The sequence below is a fragment of the Macrotis lagotis genome, chromosome 1, assembly GCF_037893015.1.
Source record: "Macrotis lagotis isolate mMagLag1 chromosome 1, bilby.v1.9.chrom.fasta, whole genome shotgun sequence".
In the NCBI taxonomy this organism is placed as follows: domain Eukaryota; kingdom Metazoa; phylum Chordata; class Mammalia; order Peramelemorphia; family Peramelidae; genus Macrotis; species Macrotis lagotis.
In genome coordinates, this window is record NC_133658.1 from 269,613,850 (window position 1) to 269,632,466 (window position 18,617).

Here is an 18,617-nt window from a genome sequence, read left to right on the forward strand (position 1 = left end):
CATTAGAGTATAAGCTCCCTGAGGACAGAGGCTCTCATTTTTAGGATAGTTTTAATTATCAATGCCAAGCATAATGTCTAACATATAAAAGGTATTTAAGAAATGCATGTTAAATTGGATTTAATATATTAGTACCACCCTTATAAGTGGCACTTTCATCTTAAAGGAGAATATCTGACCAAGATAAGATCAAAATGGATACAGGATTTAGACATTAAAAAAAAACAATAATGTAAGAAAACTAGAAGATCAAGGAGTAGTTTACCTGTCACATCTATGGAAAGGGAAGCAGTTTATTATTAAGGAAGAGATGGAGAATATCACTAAAAACACACTAGATGATTTTGATTACATTAAATTAAAAAGCTTTTGCACAGAAAAAAAACCCACTATAACCAAGATCAAAAGAAATGTAGTAAACTGGGAAACCGTCTTTACAACTAATGTTTCTGACAAAGGACTCATTTCTAAAATATACAGAGAACTTAGTCAAATATAAAAAAAAAGCCATTCCCCAATTGACAAATGGTCAAAGGATATGCAAAGGCAATTTACAGATGAGGAGATCAAAGCAATCCATAGTCATATGAAAAATTGCTCTAAATCATTACCTATTAGAGAAATACAAATAAAAGCTTCTCTGAGGTACCACCTCACACCTCTGACTGGCCAATATGACCAGAAAGGACAAAGATCATTGATGGAAGGGTTGCAGGAAATCTGGGACATTATTACATTGTTGGTGGAGCTGGGAACCATCCAGCCTTTCTGGAACGCAATTTGGAACTATGCCCAAAAGGCAACAAAAATGTGCAAACCCTTTGATCCAGCAATGCCACTACTGGGTCTAAACCCTGTAGAGACTATGAAAAAGGGTAAAAACATTACTTGTACAAAAATTTTCATAGCAGCCCTGTTTGTGGTGGCAAAGAATTGAAAAATCAAGTAAATGTCCTTCAATTGGGGAATGGCAATTAGCAAACTGTGGTATATGTGGTATATGTATGGCATGGAACACTATTGTTCTATTAGAAACCAGGAGGGATGGGAATTCAGGGAAGCCTAGAGGGATTTGCATGAACTGATACTGAGTGAGATGTACACCCTAACAGCAACATGGAGACAATGATCAACCTTGATGGACTTGCTCATTCCATCAGTGTAACAATCGGGGATAATTTGGGGCTGTCTGCAATGGAGAATACCATCTTTATCCAGAGAAAGAATTGTGAAGTTTGAACAAAGACCAAGGACTATTACCTTTAATTAGGAGAAAAAAAACTGATACCTTACTATCTGATCCTGCTATCCTTTATACTTTATGTTTCTTCCTTAAGGATATGATTTCTCTCTCATCACATTCAATTTGGATCAATGTATACCATGGAAACAATGTGAAGACTGGCAAATTGCCTTCTGTGGGGGGTGAGGGGGAGAGAAGTAAGATTAGGGGAAAAATTGTAAAACTCAAAATAAATAAAATCTTTATGATTCAAAAAAAGAAGAATGTCTGAAGGATAATGCTTTAACCAAAAAATAATCTACCCCAAAGGAAGGATTTCACACAATATTATGATGCAGAGGAGGTTTTTTTTTAAGAATTCTTTTATCTTACTTTTTCTCAATTACTTGAAATATTTCTGGCAATCAGAGTTAAGGGCTTTGTCCAGGGTCACATAGCTAGTAAGTGTCTGGGGATGGATTTGAACTCAGATCCTCCTGATTCCAAGGCCTATCCATTGTGGAAATAGCTGTCCCTAGAACAATTCTTAACATTCATTAAAATTTTTGAGTTCCAAATTTCCCCTCTCCCCCCCACCTTAAAAAGGCAAGTACTTTGATATAGATTATATTCAGTCTTGCAAGTATATTTCCACATTGGCCATGTTGCAAAAGAGAACACAAACAAAAAAATTAAGCAAAAAAGTATGCTTAATCTGCATTCAGACTCCATCAATTCCTTCTTTGTCAGTGGATAACATTTCTCATCATAAGTCCTTCAGAATTATTGTATGGCTGAGAATAGCTAAATCATTCACAATTGATCATCATATAATCTGAGCCATGGAAATCTTGAGGTGGTAGTTTTAAGGAAAACACTTTTTTTTTTGCTATCAGATCATATCTGATTTGTCAAGGTGTAGAAGCAGGAAGGTCTACTGAAATGTCCATTTTGGAAGCAGTTGGGTAAGAAGTTGATGATTGATCCTTTGTGTATATGACTTAGCCTGCATAGAAAATATTGTGGGGTACAAGACCTGAGACTGTTTCCCAACTTCTCATCCAGCATATCTATTTGCCCCTGAGGTGTCAGATCTATCATTAGGTGTGTGACCAGGATTCCCAATGAGCTTTTACATAGACTTCTTTTTTTTTGTTTTAGTTTTTTGCAAGGCAAATGGGGTTAAGTGGCTTGCCCAAGGCTACACAGCTAGGTAATTAATAAGAGTCTGAGACCGGATTTGAACCCAGGTACTCCTGACTCCAAGGCCAGTGCTTTATCCAGTACGCCACCTAGCCTCCCCTACATAGACTTCTGAATGAGGGTGAACTATGTTCAACCTTACCCCTCCCCCAGAATGGGCTAAATCACCATTCCCAAACTGGACCTTAATCATTTATTTAAGCTGCATCCTGAGAACACAACCAAGCTGCATGTTAAGTCCTCCACCCTTTTCTCCTTCAGAGAGACTTCACAGGCTGTTCTGCCTTTGTGCAGCCAGCTTCAGGGCCTGGTTACTGCAATCTGTTGACTGGCTCCCTGTAAACAAACACTCCAGATCAGATAGAGAGCCTTGGGGCTTCAGAGAGAGCCCACATCCCTTAATTACTTAACAGAACCTGGGCCACATCCTTACCTTCCTCCCCCTTTCCCCTACAGCTGCTACCTTGGAAAAACACTTACTGCTGGCTGCTTTCCATAGCTCAAGCTCTTAAAATCCTCATTAGCAATAATTTTGCCCTGGTCTTTTCTCTCTGGTGTTTGGAGTGGAGCTGAAGGGAGGGGATTGTAGGAAGGGGACTGAGTAAGGGGTGGAGCTAATGAGGGTAGGAATCTCTTTCAAAGTTCTGCATCCTCTCCCCCTCCCCAAAATACCATTACAAGATTAATGGGAAGCTTGTAATTTGCAGATGATGGCCCAATAAGTGTTTGGGCTGTGTCACAGGCTGCCTTTGAAACATACATCAAAGATAGAATCTCAAAGGTTGGCTGAGGGAGGTTGCATGATCTATGAGATTTGCAGATGCTGTGGAGCCCTTGTAGCAATTATAAGTAGAGAGTGAGTGAGCAGGAAAGTTGGAGATTTATGGGATTACCACATGGGCAAGCAAGCCAACTTAGCCCAGAAAGACACACTCCTCCTGCCCCTCACATATGCATATAATTTTATTTTCAGAGAGAAAGGAGAGAATAATATACCCGTTATTAAATCATCAGGTAATATTTGTACATAAACTTCACAAGGTCACTGCTGGAGAAGGCAAAAAAACATTAATGTCAAAGGATTTCCCTTGTTGCTGTGGGAAAAGTCCTGGACTAATAACCAGAAGTCCTGGCTTCTAGTCTCCCATTTCCCCTCTATGGATCTCAGTATCCTTGAAAATAAAAGGAAGGGACTGGACTCTGGGTTAAGGATGCTTTCAGTTCTGATGGCCTGTGAGATTCTCTCTGCATATGCTTAGCCCTCACCCTAAGGCCATCATCATTCTTGGTTTTTATAGTGACCTTTACAACTATTAATTGAGAGACATTTCCCTAGGACTACATGAAGATTTTAGTCACTTCAACCCCATTCTTAGAAGGCAGAGCTGCCTCTGTGTTACTTGAAACCTGTCATTGCATCTTCTACATCAGTCAGAAGTCTGAAGGCTCTTGGTTTTCTCTATGAATAAAACATATCCTCCATTCTGGCATCAGCAAAAACAGAGAGTGGGAAGGAAGAGAGAGAGAGAGAGAGAGAGAGAGAGAGAGAGAGAGAGAGAGAGAGAATGAGTAGGAAATGAGGTAGAGATAGTAGAAAGGAGATGAGAAGAAAAGGGAGAGAGAAAAGAGAGAAAATGGGCAATAATGAGAGAAAGAGGGAGAGAGGGATCAAAATGAGGACAGAACTATTTGCATTCTAACTCTATTCTCTATTGCCTGAATTCTTGTTGGAAAAAAAAATTTAGATGAGGTATTAGTAACTGTGGATTATCTATGTGCATTACACTTTGGTCTGGGGTGCTGTCCAAGGTGCTGGGCTAAATGAACATCACTGGTTCCTGCCTTAGGCATCCACTTATGAAAATATCTGCTCCTATTTCTTCCCATATTCAACTGAAAATGGTTTTTAAATGTCCTCATTCCAACCCTAGGATTAGGGAGACCAGAAAAAAAAAGAATATATACTGAGGCTATGGATAGTCTCAGGAATGCAGAATTATGAGTGGCCTATTATAAAGTCTCTACTTTTTTCAGTTCTCACTCCCTTCCCAAAATCATTCTGTGAGAAATTAGAAACTCTGAGGATCTTACTCTTCCAGTTTAATTTTTTTTAAAAGTGGTTATTCTTGGCCTCTTCTCATCTCTCTCTCTTACCTAACCTTAATGACTTAATGGGCATTGCCTCAGTCAAACAGTGGCCTGGGGAATGCCTAACTTTTAAAAGGCATCCAGGGCCATCTTCAATGGTCCTGATTCATAGCTTGCCACTAGAGTCAGATATATGCAGAGGAAAAAGTGAAGCTAGTCACTTTGCACAGCATCCCTTTGTTCACTTTCAATTCACTTGTATGTTATGACATCACCTACCTGATGTCATGACCTTTTTTGAGAATGAAGGACAAACATCAATCATCAATCAGTGCTTGGTACTCCCTTTCAGGCAGGTGTCAACCCAAGAGTGTTATCCTCCTAGGATGTTCCACGGTTAGGATCAGTATCTGAATAAGGGAGAAAAAGTTGCCATGGTTAAAGGCTCTCTACCCATATTTCAAAATTACAAACTATGAAGAGACATTGGACATCATCTAACCAAATATCACTTTATAAATAATGAAGATAAGACCAATAAAAATGAAATTATTTACTCAAGCTATTAATTTCAGGGCCTAGATTAGAACTCAGGTCTCTAGATTTCCTAAATCAGTGGATTTTTTTTTCAACTTCATGGTGATATGCCCAGTGTTTACAGAATCTGAAAGACTTAAGAGGTCATCTAACTTAGCTTGTACCTAGATAAAAGTACCTCTATGTAATTCCTGGTAAATGATCATTGATCCTCTCTGCTGGAAGTCCTGCTGTGATCAGGGAATCCACTACTTCCTCCTTAGACAACTCGATTCATATTTGGGTTGCTTTAATTTTTTTCTACTTGTCTGCCTTTTTTTTGCATCTTGCCATTACTTCTAGTGCTGCCTTCTAAGACCAAGGATGATAAATCTAATCCCTATGTTAAACAGAGGGATTAGACTAATATTTGAAGTCAATATCACATACCCCTAACATCTTCTCATATTCAATCTGAGAATGCCTGGTTTCTCCTCCCTGGTCATGATGGGTCTGGCTTTTTCAGTTTCCATTAATTTATTTCCTTGGTACCCACCACCCCATGCCTGTGCATGCATACACACACACACACACACACACACACACACACACACAGACACATGCACACACAGACATATGCATACACATACACACACACACACTCACATCCCTTTCCTTATCCTTGGAGAATAAATTTCTTGGGCTTTAGTCTCTCAGATTTGTGAAATCCTTGGCATATATCTCAACTGCTGATTTATTTATAGGACATTTTCAGTCATTTAGAAGTATTTATTCAATACTTACTATGTCTATCCATATCCTCAAGGAGCTCATATTCTAATGTGAGAGATAAGATGTAAACAGTGAAAAACAAGATATATACAGTGTAAAGAATAGGGATTGGTTAGGGGACCAGGAAAGGCCTCCTGCCAAAGATTAGAATTGAACTGAGTCATAAAGAAAGCCAGATTCAACAAATAATAATTTATTGGGCAACTATTGTATGCCTATAACTATGTTTAACTATACCATTGATAAGAAATATAAAATGTGGGGGCAGCTAGGTGGTGCAGTGAATAGAGCACCAGCCCTAGAGTCAGGAGTACCTGAGTTCAAATCTGACTTCAGACACTTAATAATTACCTAGCTGTGTGGCCTTGGGCAAGCCACTTAACCCCATTGCCTTGGAAAAAACTAAACAAAAACAAACAAAAAAGAAAAGAAATATAAAATGTGGTCCTGACTTTAAGTTCATAGTCCACATGCAGAAATAAGGTTCGAACAACTGATCCCCTTCTTCAAAGAAACAGACTTACCATTAGTATGTGATCACAATTTGTGGCAGCTGTGCCTCAGTTACTTGATGATCTATCTTATACTATGGACTAGATTAAGTGAAATAGGAACTACTTGACTGTATCTAAAATATAATTTTTGTTTAAAAAAAGACGTGCTCAATTTCTAGTTATATGAAGAAAATTGAATTTGGGCTAAGAGAATATATCATAAAGCAAAGGAGCTTCTTGTATCTGGATTCAGACCACATAGCCACATTGCAGGAATTTTATAAAAAAGGGTCATCCATTTTGATGAATAGCTCCAACTCTTGAAATAGAATTTATATGAGAGATGTAAAGTAAATGTGAGAAGACAATTATAAATAATGTGCTTGCACATAGATACAGAGTAGTTGTCATAGTTTAAATTTTATACCCTCCACTAACAGTGTCCTCCAGTGCCTCCTTGTGGTATAGTAAGAGTCCTGGGTTCTCAGGGGCTCTCTACTAAAATGTCAATTCCAATAGATCTCCCATGTCTAGAATGCATTCTCTCTTTATCTCTGTTTTTGCATTTCCTGTCTTACTTTAAGATGCAGCTAACACAACCCTGTTACATGAAGCTTTTTCTTCTCAACTGCTCAAGCCTTCCTTCCTAAACTACTTTGTATTTAACAACTTTTTATATTTTTAATCTATATCATTAGACTATGTTTAAAAACCCATTTTTCTCTCTCACTAAATATAAACTATTTTTGAGTAGGGATTATTTCTTTTTTTTCTGCTGATATCCACAGCACCTAGCACATAGTAGACATTTTATAAATACTTATTCATTGATTAATCATTCTAGAAAGATAATGTTTACAATTCCAGAGGTGTACGTGGATGTATTCTGTCAGAGGACCAGAAAGGTTTATTGCTAGAGGGTAGGACACCATGTGATAAATTTTCTTCTGCTATAACAACTCATAAAGATCACCTCCTAAGCCATGGCAGGTCCAAATAGAATGAAATAATGACTTAGAGTAAGAGTGTGTGTGTGTGTGTGTGTGTGTGTGTGTGTGTGTGTGTGTGCGCGCGCGTGTGTGTTTGTTCCATCAAGGACATTTATGACCAGGAAAGGTGAACTGTTCATGAGGAATGACAGAGGGACAAGCTTATAATGTTAGCCATGAAGTATGATGGGATCTAGAAGTATTTGAAGACTGAAAGGGGTTCCGTGAATAATGAGATTATAGAATTTAGGCATGGAAGGAGCATTGGAAATCTTTTTTATCTTAGATTGTTGTCAGCATCAGCGTAGGAACACCCACACCAATGAGATAACAACTCATTAGAAAGATTTAACTTAGTATATACAGAGTCAGACCTAGGTTCTCTCTGTATCCTCATCTTCATCTAATGTCTTGAATATATCTTCATCTATAAAATAAGATAGTTGGTCCTGATGGCTTCTAAAAATTACTTTCCAGCTCTAAATCTATGATCTGTGATCCATTGAAATATATTCCATTTTATTCCAAGTTGGTTTTAAAGAAAAATTTGCAATCTCCTGAGGTCTAGACTAATTGAATGCTACTCATTTTCTTAAAAGAGAAATTATTTTGCTTTTAATTATCTTCATTCTAATGATTCCCAAGACATCCAAAGCAGGTCCTAACATAACCAAATACTCCCTCTTTAAGGTCTCCAACAGACTCAGTGCTAAATGTATTTAGGACTCAGACACTCTGTGGAATTTGATTGGGGAAAAAGAAGAAGCAATTTTCACCTCTTCAGTGTGGTACTGAAATATGAAATAAAGGAGTGTATTTTTAGAGACCATTCCTTTGAATAACATACAATCTTAGAACTGGAAGGGATTACTATGATCCCCTCTCTTCCTAGGAGAATAGTGTATATTGGTCTTACTTTTTTTCTTTAAGAAACTCATTCCAATCCATGATCTGTATTTCTTATGCTGAATTCTCTCACTCCATACCCTCAACCTTTAACTTTCTAGGACAAAATTAGTGTTATTAAGTTGAGCATCTAACATTTTCTTCCTCATTCAACATCTGCTCAAATGACTGTACATCACCCAATTTCTAAAGCATGAACCAAGAAAGACATATCCAGATATGTTTTTAGCTCCTAGTTTTGGACTTGGGCTCTAAAATCTGAGCAACCATTGAAGAGATTTTTTTTAAGAAGCAATCTTTCTCCTTGTTTTTGGTTTAGAAAAGGTTAGAAAGGTTTAGAAAAGTTTTCATTTTTTTTATGCTTCCCTGAATCAACTCTAATCTGTCAACAAGTTCTCCAGTCTCTCTAGTCATTCTGTCCTCTAATTTATTCTTCTCTTCTGAAATCAAAGTATTTCACCAAAATTCCTCTAGTTAACAACACAAAACAGTTTTAAAAGAATTATGTAAGTTGTTCAGACATTTAACTCTATGAGTGAGCTCTACTTCCATTAGAGTTGGAACTGACTTGCAGGCTTTATCACTCAAGTAAATTTAAATTCACTTGACTTGTGAAACATGATTTCACTCCCTCATCACAGCTCTTTTCTAAACCCCTTCTCACCTTCTCAAAACAAATCCATTATTTCATTATTATTTTCACTATGACCCTGAATTTAGAAATAAGGATAATCGCTAAATGTTCAAAGGAATTGGGAATATTTAATCTGCAGAAGGAAAAGTAAAAGGAGAGAAATATTTCTATCTTAAAATTTTATTTTCATTCAACAAACTCTGATGAAGCACCTATAATGTGCAAATCATTATATTAGATGCTGGAACTAAAAGGAAAAAATGAAATTGTTTTTTCCCTGAAGGAGCTTACTCTGGATGTTGGTAGTACAAGGGAAACAGGACATAATGCCACATAGATACAGATAATTAAATGTAAAGTAATTCTAAGGGTGAGAGATGCTAACAATTGAGAGGATAAGCAAAGGTTTCTGTTTTCAGCACCTGAGATGAACCTGGAGAGAAGCCAGAGATTCAAAGAAGTAGAGGTGAAAAAAGCATGAAGACCAGCATGTACAAAAGCAGAAAGATTCAAGGTGGACCATTGATTCCAAGAAACTTTTGGTAAACTGGTTTGACTGGAACATAGAATACATGAAAGTATATCATATGAAATAAGTCTAGAAAAGGTACAGATGACATGTATTGTAGAAACTTTATTTTTTATTCATTTATTTTATGTTTTTGCAAGGCAAATGGGGTTAAGTGGCTTGCCCAAGGTCACACAGGTAATTAAGTGCCTGAGGCCAGATTTAAATTCAGGTACTCCTGACTCCAGGGCTGGTGCTCTATCCACTGTACCACCTAGCCAACCCTTTGTATAAAGTTTAAATGACAAGCTATATGGAGTTGGAGTTTTATCCTAGAGGCAATAGGAAGTCACTGGTTTCATTCAATCATTATGTTTGTTTCAGGAATTTTTACTTGAAAGGCTAACATGGCAATTTCTTTAGTGTGGCAACAAAAGGCAGAATTTTAAGTCATGGAAGTTATTGTTTCTCCATTTCAAAGAGGACCAGTACAATGGTACTAGGGTGATGCCTTGACCCAAGGGTAAATTGGAATTGAGACAGAGTTGCATAGTCATCAGCCTCATTCTTTCTTTCAGAGCCACCAAAATCCAGTGACAAGACAAAAGTCAGGGCTACTGTTAATGGCTTAGGATGCAATGAATGATCTTGTCATCTCTGATTCCTGACCAAGCTCTAAGTGCTCCAAAGTTCCTGCTTCAGCCACTTTTGAGGATTTTGGAGCATATGGTTCTCATTCTCCCATTTTCCTGGAGAAGTTTTCATATGATGCAGCTAACACTTCCATGAAAGTAGGTCAGTCAACCCAATATACAAAGGAACTTTCTAATAGTAATAACTCATATTTGTATAGAGCTTTAGGTTTATAAAGTCACAACAATACTGTGAGGTTAGTATGAAAATTACTATTTCTATTCTATAGATAAGGAAATTCAGATTACGAAAGACTGACACCTGTCCAAAAGACACACAGCAAGGCAGACTTCAAACCCAGATATCCTAACCATAGGTCTGGTAAGTTGTATCTTCTTCACCACTCTGCCTCTCTATCAGGCTTTCAGAACTGTTCACCAATGCATCTGGCTGTCCTGGAGGTAATGAGTTTCCCAGTTCTGAAAGTAAAGTTGTCTATTTGTCTTTCCTTGTATGCAGAATATCCTTTCTTACCACAACTCCCTAATTTGTGCCTCCTCCCTAGTCTGTAAAGCTAACTCTTCCATGAAACCTTCTCTTTTTCCTTTATTACATCCTTTCCATTCTTCTAACAAACTAGGCTCTGCCTTATCTAAACCCTCATAGCATTTTGCTACTCTCTTAAAGCCCTATCCCTATCATTTCTGAAATGCCACATATGTTTACCTAAAAGGCTATTTTACAGAGAACTCACACAAGGAAAATGCTCGCACATAGGTCAGAAGAAGGAAATTATCAAGGTTTCTCTGAAGAACTTTTGTATTGATTGTAATACATGGGAGACACTGGCATAGGACTTCCAGGCATGGCAGACCCTCATTAAAGAGAGTGTTGTGCTTTCTGAGCAAATCAGAACCATAGTAGCACAATAGAAACATGAAATGCACAAATCTAGAGACAACACCATCCCCAATGTTCATCCCAACCTGTGGTAGAGCTTTCTGAGCTTATATTGGATTAGTCAATCACACTCAAACACATTGCAGCTTGACCCCGAAATCATATTGTCTTTGGTCCTCTTCAAGTACAAAGGACAAACGACAATTATTTGAGTTTCTTATTTCACCTGCTGGACTAAGCTCCTTGAGAAAGAAGCAATGTCACATTTATTCTGTATCCCCATGTCCCCTTAGTATAGGAGACTTAACGCAGTGCAGACTACCAATAAATTGATTGGAACTGAAATTAGGTTGGAATTTGGAGAGAGATTACAACCCTGAATCATAAACTCCATTTCCAAAAGCATTTCCTGAAGGAGAAGAGAGGTGAGAGGGAGAGCATGAGCTCTCAGAGCTACTACTTCTTATTTCCCCTCTCCTCTTAGGTAATTTGGTCTAAGGTCTAAAAGCATCTGAGGGCTAAGTCCAAAGTTCCAAAGGAAGGGGACTGAAGACAGTTTTTTTATGTGTATTGACATGCAAATGAGGAAAGAAGAGGCATCAACTGTAAAGTGAATTTTAAATAAAGACTGCTTCAGTTCTTCTCTAAATACAGGTATATTTACTTCCTAGTTTTTCTCTCATTCTTTGACTAAAATGGAACCCCAATGAATAGTCCTATAAAAGCATTATTATGCTTTATTATTATGAGAATTTTTAAATACTGCCCTATTCACTAGATAGACTCACAATAACCTTTCTCCAATCATTACACACTATTCCCATGTAAATGTACCTTGACCTCTCTCCCTATTATTTCTTAGCTGCAGGTGGACTTTTGTATGATTCAAGATGTAAGATTCTCCTACTACTTAATGTATGTGTTTTGGAAATTCAGGTGAACCTTGCGTAGGAGAATCCAGATTTACTTGCTTGCTACATTAATAGCTGTTCATGCTCTTTTCCCAAGGCTTTGCCTCAGGCTTCCTTTAAATAGCTCCCCTACTACACTTAAAACAGAATTTAGTTTACTTGCAACTTCAAGAATTCATCCAATTCCATCAAATGGCTATCTTCCTTAATCCTGAATGGGAAATTATTGCCATCTCTACTTGCTCTCACTCATTTGCTCTTAAGGATTACACCCAGAGAAGAGGATAGTTTATCTCTGAATATAGATTCCTGAAAATGGAACAGGGAAGAAGGGAAGCCACTCTATTCTTTTTTGTTTTTTTCACTCCCTTCTGATCCCTGGAATGACCTTCCTCTTGTTGATTTGCTCCCCTAGTTTAAAAAATAATTAAGCCCAAGGCCTCTTAGCTTGAGTTTTGGTGTTTGGGTCTCCTCCTCCCCCTTCCCACACACTTTTCAATTTCTAGAAATGTTGTTGCCTCTAGGCAGGAATAGAGTTTCAAAAGGAAAGCTGCATCAAATGAACACCATAGATGATCTACAAAGTCAGACAACTGTAGATGGTCCCTCAGTCCTCCAAACATGACTCCACATCATATGCACCTCAGGGCCAGTAAGCCTAAACCTGGAGAACCATTGGGCACAGAGCTAAATTTGGAATAGCCAAATTCAACAAATAAAGAACTGCCCTTTTTCAATTACAGGATAAGAACCACTGGTTGATTTTTTGTCAGTCTTAATAACCTGAGGCTTACATGAAATCTGTTTATTTTTCTCCTTAATAGTAAGTTTTCACAAAGTGGGGAAATGGAGTAGAAAAAGCATGTTAACTTCAGTTTTAAAAATTCATGGTCTTAGTTCTTTAAGTTTTTTTTAAAGGACTCAAATATTTGAAGGTCCATCTCTGAATGGTTTTGAATCCCTATCAACAGACTAATACCATCTCTCAAAAACATTAAGACATTTGAAATAAAAATCAAATAACTTTTATTTTTTGTTTGTTTTTAACTTCAGTTAGCAGGGTAGATTTCAAACCTCAAAATCTGGGTCATAAGATTTGCCATCCTGGGCCAGGCCCATTGGCCCCCTCCAGATCAGGAGTCTCTGTCTGCCAGAAGGTGCCAGATAAGTTTCTAGAAGACCAAGGCTGTCATCCCTATGTTGAACTTGAAAGGTTAAGGATGTCCCCTAACAATACTCACTTTCTTTAATAACCTGCTATAGATCTGTCATCCATGGATTTATGGAAACCCTGCAGAAATCCATTTATATTTTTAGGCTCTACCATGTCTTAGGGTAACAAATTCCATAAATTTACTCCCTGCTGGGTAAAGTAGAACTTGTTCTAAAACAATAGTTTTCAAAGTTTTTGGTCTCAAGACCCCTTTACACTAAAAAATTATTGAATATTCCAATATTCCACTTTTGTTTATATGGGTTATATTAATCAATATTTACCACATTAGAAATTAAAACTGATAATGTATAAAATATTTCTTTATTAATATTAATATTTAATACTTACTATTAAATATTTTATATTTATAATTTAAATAAATTTGAAAATAATAATAAGCCCATTGCATATTAAGATAATAATGTTTTGTGAAAAATAACTTTTTTTAAAACAGAGAAAGTTAACGATAAGGGTAGTATTGCTTTATATATACATATTTTTTTTTTACAAGTCTCAACATCTATCTGAAAAGAAGAGAGTGGCTTCTCAATCTGCTTCAGCATTCACTTTATTTCATTATGTTGCTTTGTATCAAGAATATGAAGAAAATCCAGCATCATACAGATATGTAATTGAAAAAGGAGTAATTTTAATAGGTAAATAGCACCTTAGTATTATTATGAAAATAGTTTTGACTTCATGAACCCCCTAAAAGAGTTTTAGTGACCAAACTTTGAGAACTACTGTTTTAAAACAATCCTTTCTTCAAGGTTCAAGCAAGGTACCAAGTATGATTGCAATAGCAGATTAGCAAGAACCTAGGAGTCAGGAGAACTCTCTTGTGAAACCTTGGACAAGTCACTTCCACACACTGAGGCTCAGTTTATTTATGTATAAAATGAGGGAGTTATACAATATGATTTCTAAGAGTTTTCTAACTCTGACTGATGTCTGAGGACTCTGCTCTTCCTCCATCTCCCCCTACATTTGCTGGATGGTCTAAGAACTGAAGGACCAAGGCTGATGGACTCAATTCACTGTACCCATTGGATTCATCTAGACCTAATGTTTATTCACTTAATTGTTTCTTCCTCAAGGAAAGACTAAGGTCTTGGGGAGTTTTCACCCCAGAGCACTTTTTTCTTTTTCAGTTTTATCTTAGGTATCTTCAGCCTCAGGAGATTATAGCAGTGGAGGCAGATGGTCTCACCAACTTTATTAGCTCATTTGGCTAAGCTGTATGGAATTGAAGCCCCCTCCTTCTTCCAATTAGAATTTAAATATTAAAGAACATTAGTTCCTCCTATAAAATGAGTTTCCCTTATGAGAAAAGACATCTGAATAGTACACAGTGGCATTGTAGCCTAATGGTTTCTATGGAAGCTTCCTTTTTCAGACCAACAAACCTAGCAGGGAGTCTGAGATAAGACCACAGTCTCAGAAATAGAAATATTCAAAGGAAGCTTTCTGTAAGTAGACAGGATTTTATATTATTTCTTGGAAATTTTTCTTAATATTTTTCCAATGCATTTTATTTATTTCATTAAAAAAATTTTAAATTTTGAGTTTCAATTTTCTCCACTCTCCTCCCCATTCCCTGTTCTCTAAGAGGGCAGGTAATTTGGTATTGATAACACAAATGAAATTGTGTAAAACAATTTCCATATTAGTCATGTTACAAAAGAAAATACTGATTTAAAAAAGGAGAAAAATAAGAAAAACTTTAAAATGTCTTTCAATCTGCATTCAAAGATCATCAATTCTCCCTAAAGGAGATGGATAGCATTTTCATCATGGGTCATTTGGAATTACTTTGGATCACTGGATCATTACTTGATCAGAGCAGCTTTCATAGTTGATAATCCTGACAATATTACTGTTACTATGTGCAGTGTTCTCTTGTTTCTGAATCCTTCCCATTTCCTGATGTTTTTAATCTGACCTCCCTGAAGTTGTTCTTAAAGAGGGAGGAGGGGCAGTTTATGACCCAAGTGGTCCATTCCAACCTTGCTTGGAATTCCAAGGATGAATTAAAATCTTATATTTACAGGGGGCCTGAAAGAGCTTTTAGTCCACAACCAAACAGAAAATCTCCCTCCAAAATCCTAAAAAATGGTTATTGAGCCTCTACTTGAAGATATCCAGTGATGGAGAGACCTGGCTTATAAGGAAGCCAATTTCAGCCTTGGACAATTCTCATTATTAGGAACCCCTCTGGGGGTGGCTAGGTGGCGTAGTGGATAAAGCACCAGCCTTGGAGTCAGGAGTACCTGGGTTCAAATCCGATCTCAGACACTTAATGATTTTACCTAGCTGTGTGGCCTTGGGCAAGCCACTTAACCCCATTTGCCTTGCAAAAAAAAAAAAAAAGGAACCCCCTCTGAAATGTTCTCTAGTTGCTCCTAGTTCTGCTCTTGAACTCAAACTAAACAAAGTTCTGCCTTTCAATTCCTTGAAGACATCTTTCATGTCCCCTGCCCTAACTTTACTTACCACCTTGTCTTTTTTTCTCCATGCTAAATATCTCCAGTTGTTTTCAACTAATTGCTGTTATGCTATGGTTTGAAGTATGTTCATTATTGTAGTCTTTCTCTGAGTCTTAGATAATTCTGCCTTTCATTAAATGTGATAGCCAGAATTAAAGTCCAGATTTGTCCAAAACAAGGCAGAATACAGTTGAACTAACCCCTCAATCCTTCTATATTCTATATATGTCAGGCCAGTCTGCCAACAGATATTTATTAAGCACTTACTGTGGGCCAGACACCATGCTAAACTGAGAATACAAAGAAAGGGAAAAGCAGACCTCTGAGACAACATGCAAACAGCTAAGTACAAACAAGTAGATATAGGATAAATTGGAGTTAGCCTCAGAGGAAAGGCACTAACATGAAAAGGGACTAGGAAAGGCTTCTAGCAGAAGATGGTATTTTTACTGAAGACTTAAAGAAAGCCAACAGGGAAAGAATTCCAGGCAAGAGGGACAGACAGTGAAAATGTCTAGAATAATATCAGGAATTTCAGGTGCCAGGACACTGTTGGTTCATTACTTTTTTTTTTTTTAGATTTTGCAAGGCAAATGGGGTTAAATGGCTTGCCCAAGGCCACACAGCTAGGTAATTATTAAGTGTCTGAGGTCAGATTTGAACTCAGGTACTCCTGACTCCAGGGCTGGTGCTCTATCCACTGTGCCACCTAGCCACCCCTGATTCATTTACCTTGGAGGGAAGTCTCTAGCAGAGTTCCCTAGAAATCTTTCCTTAGACCTTTTTTTGCTAGAATAATAGCATGATTATAATCAAATCATAAATTTAGAGCTGGAGAATTTCCATTTGATCTGTCTGTGTTCCATCTTCCTCTCTCAACTAAAACTCCTCTCTACAAAGTGAGCAGGGATCTCTTAATTGCCAAATCCTAGGACCTTTTTTAAATCCTTTCTCTGCTTGACCTCTGAGCCACATTTGTCCTTGCTGACCACCTTTTCCTTCTATAATTTCTGCTTTCTGGATTTCTGTAACACTGTTCTATCCTGTTTCCTTCTTACCCATCTGATTTCTATCTCAGGATTTGTTTGGGGTTTTGTTTCGCTGGATTTTCATCCATATCTCCCTGAAATTGTGTATCACCCTGCAAAGACTGTCATTTTCCTCTTTCTCCCTCTTCTCCCCCCTCTTTCTTCTCTCTCTTACTCTTTCACACCCCCACACACCCCTCCTCAGTTATCATCTCTACAGATGATTCCCCAGTTCTATATGTATTCACCCCTTAAAGATAATTAGATGCTTGGCCTTCACTCAGGAACATCTAAATTATCTGGTCTCAGGAATTAGCTATGTGAACCTACACAAGTCACCTAATCATTGTCTGTCTGTTTCCTCAACTGCAAAAAGGAAATAAAAATTGTACCATACACACAGTTATAATGTGGATCAAATGAGATTGTACCTGGCACAAGAAAGATGTTGAATAGATCCCCGTTCCCTTCCATTTCTCCTGGTCACTCCTGAACTCTAGCCTCTTACCTCCAATTGTTTATCGATATTTGATATACCACAGGTATCTCGAACTCAAAACAGAACTTAATATCTTTTCCTCAAAACTAAAACTTTCCCCGGAACTCATTAGCTTTATTGCAGGCACTTCCATCCTTAAAGATATCAAATCAATAACCTCTGAGTGATCTCTTTCTCATTCTCACTCACTCCCAACATCTGTTCAGTTACCAAACCTTTTTTCTATTACTATGGTATCTCTTACATCATCTCTACTCATATGACCACTACATTGGATCATAGTCTCCTCACTTCTAACTTAAACTTTTGTAGTAATCTCCAAATTAATTACCCTCTTTCTAGCCTCTCCAATGCATATCTGGCCTAGTGACATCCTAAAGTATAAATCTGACAATGTCACTCCTTTAAGGCTCAACAAACAATAGCGGTTTTCCATTATCTCTGGAATCAAATTCAAACTTTGCTTGTCATTTAAAGTTCTTACCAACCCTGCACTAATCTATCATTCTAATCTAATTACAAAGTACTTCCCTTAACATACTCTATAATAGAAGAGGCTTACTTGCTAGTCTTCCCATAGCACAGTCTATCTCCCACCACTGTGACTATTAGAATGCCTAATCTTCAGTCCACTTCCTACATAAGCCTTTCCTGATCCCTACCCATATGCTTTTTCCCCTTCTCAAAATCTTGAATGTCTCCCATGGCCAAAAAGCCTCCCCTATTGATGTACAGTTAGCCAAGCAGAACTATTGTCTGACTCTTTAAGTTCTATCTTTATACATCATCACAATTCTCCCAGCACTTTTCCTCTTGTATTGTCTCCCATATTAGAACGTAAGCTCCTTAAGAGAAAGGATTGTTTCATTTTTGTCTTTGTATACTCAGTAGCTAGTTCAGCATCTAGTACATTATAGTTATTTAATAAATATTTGTTGATTGAATACTTCAGCACAACAGTTCTCAAACTTTTTGGTCTCAGGACCCATTTATATTCTTAAAAATTGTCAAAAATCAAATACCATTTGCATCCAGAGAAAGAACGAAGGAATCTGAATGTATTTCAAAGCATATTATTTTCAATTTTTAAAGTTTGTTTTATATTTTTTTCCTTCTCAAGGGTTTTTTTCCCTCTTTGGTTTTGATATATAAACAAAGGTAACATTTTATAAAAGATTATTTTTCAAAATAATAAAAAATTTACTGAGAAGAGTAGTATTGTTTTATATATTTTTCTAATCTTCCTTAAATCTAAAATAAAATCAAGTGGTTTCTCATTTCAATTTCCATATTCAAAATGTCTTGATAGGTTGTTTTGTTTGAAGTATATAAAGACAGTCTAGCTTCCCTCAGATATGTAGTTGAAAAAAGTAGCAAATAACATCTTGGGGTTATTATGAACGTAATTTTACTTCATGGATCTACTGTCAAGGTCTTAGAGATTCCCAGGGGTCCTCAGACTATACTTTGAGAACTGCTCATCCGACTCCCCAGCTTTACAGATGAACAATCTAGTTCCAAGAAAGGTTAGTTGACTTGCCTATATCATACCAGGAAATAAGTAAGAGTTGAAATTTGAGTCCAGGTCTTCT

The 18,617-nt window shown here is 37.1% G+C and overlaps 1 long non-coding RNA gene across 3 annotated transcripts in view; it reads left to right on the forward strand.

Moving 5' to 3' along the window:
- The window catches only part of LOC141504968 (uncharacterized), a 93,674-nt gene that overhangs the window by 9,472 nt on the left and 65,585 nt on the right, over positions 1–18,617 (forward strand). For 2 of the 3 annotated variants that reach the window (XR_012473517.1, XR_012473515.1), the window contains exons 2-4: positions 9,264–9,386; positions 9,931–10,147; positions 10,275–10,366. This is a non-coding gene — a long non-coding RNA (uncharacterized LOC141504968). The remainder of the gene's footprint in view (positions 1–9,263; positions 9,387–9,930; positions 10,148–10,274; positions 10,367–18,617) is intronic. The other variant, XR_012473516.1, reaches the window with a different exon arrangement.